Consider the following 1,709-nt stretch of genomic DNA (forward strand, 5'->3'; position numbering starts at 1 on the left):
AGGTGTAAACAAGTGGTAGGGTGTACCCATGTACCCGGGGGGTGGGGGGGAGGGGGTATGCAGCACAGTTCAATATTCAAGTAAGGAAGCCACACCCACTGTCAGTGAGTCAGCTTGGAATGGCAGTTGGTGGCAGTGGGTGTGGCTCCCCTATTTGATTTTGTGGAGCCTCTCCCCTGCTCATGCCCATTTTTTGGTCATGCTGAGGGCATGTCTGCATCTACTGTCCAATAGGTAGACACTGCGGTCATACACACGCAATCTATCCACTGCTGGATCTGCTAAGTAGAGTAGAGGGTGAGAGTAGGGATACCACCCGTCCGAGATTACTCCGGTGTCAATTACCGGACTGTCTTGAGTCCAGGAGGGTGGCTTCCCTGGACTATTCATATTCATAATTAATACCCGCCGGCCGCTGATTACTGTGGGCAGCCATCATGCATCTGCGCACAGTGTGTGTGTCACGGTCATATTCAGTGACACTCACATCACATGACGAGCTTTACATACCTAATCCGCCGCACCACCACATGAGGAAGCCGGTAGGGGGGGGGGGGGATGAATATTGAGTGACACACCAAAAGGGCTGAACAGTGAGCCTGAAACGCGTTGGTGAGGAGGAGGGGACACATCTGACGGTGAGACCATTTGCTATTTTCATCTAGCAGCACCTTTCATCCTGTTCCGGATGCAGGAGGGGAGTGTGAAATTTCTGGTCCCACACGTCAGTGTGTAACTTTTAATATAGTTTTATTGTCTGCTTTTATTCTGAATATGTACCTGGAATAAAATATCTTTTGTACGGAACATCTTGGTTGATGACATCCTCTATTACTAGAGAAATGAAAAAAAGACCAAAGAAACCTTTTGGTGAAAATAGGGCCTCTTATTGGGGTGAATGTTGATCCACGTGGCTTCTGGTGTGCATATGGTTTATGGAAATTGATTGCAGAGTGATACAGAAGTTGGGGTCTCCGCCATAAAGATACATTTATGTGCAAATAGGGCCTTCTATTCAGGTCAGTAGCGGAGTGATTCCATACCTCAGGAACTTGTGTAGTGAAGAAGAATTTTCCCAGGTGATATACATAAAGATACCTTTATGTGAACATAGGGACCCCTATAGAGGTCAGTAGGAGTCCTTACGTTCCACCGTGAAAATATCAGGTCCATTGCGACTACAATCAATATCAAAAAAGGATTTCACCTTATTGTTGGATAGCGCTGAAGTGTATTTTTCATTTTTTGTTTGTATAATGTAGAATGGGCATCGGTGTGTGGCATAACATGTAATGGGCATTATAGTGAATGACGTAATGTGTATGTGGCATTACCTTGTGCAAAATAAAGAATAGATTTGAATCAAATGTAAAAAAAAAAACGACATAAGTCGGGTCAAGGGGCGGGGCTGGGGCCAGTCAAGGGGCGGGGCCATGGGTGTATCAAGGGGTACGTCACTGTCCGGGAATCTCTCAATTCAAAGGTGGTAACCCTAGGTGAGAGGGGCTTCGCAACATTCATCCCATCACAGGGAGATCTTTCTCTCAGGCCAGCCTCATCTTATAGTGTTATGGGCTGCTGTTTTTTATGCAGGAGGGCTGATATCATGCATGTGCATCACTACAGTACTTGCATTAGTCCCATTAGCCTCACCTTTAAACCTATACTTATATTTACTTGCAGTAAATATAAAATATATCTTACCTATA

At 45.4% G+C, this 1,709-nt stretch overlaps 1 protein-coding gene across 1 annotated transcript in view; it reads left to right on the forward strand.

The window, feature by feature from the left end:
• Positions 1–1,709, forward strand: part of LOC146049518 (uncharacterized) — a 344,041-nt gene that overhangs the window by 81,119 nt on the left and 261,213 nt on the right. The window lies entirely within an intron of this gene.

This window comes from Crinia signifera, chromosome 12, assembly GCF_055691185.1.
Source record: "Crinia signifera chromosome 12, ASM5569118v1, whole genome shotgun sequence".
In the NCBI taxonomy this organism is placed as follows: domain Eukaryota; kingdom Metazoa; phylum Chordata; class Amphibia; order Anura; family Myobatrachidae; genus Crinia; species Crinia signifera.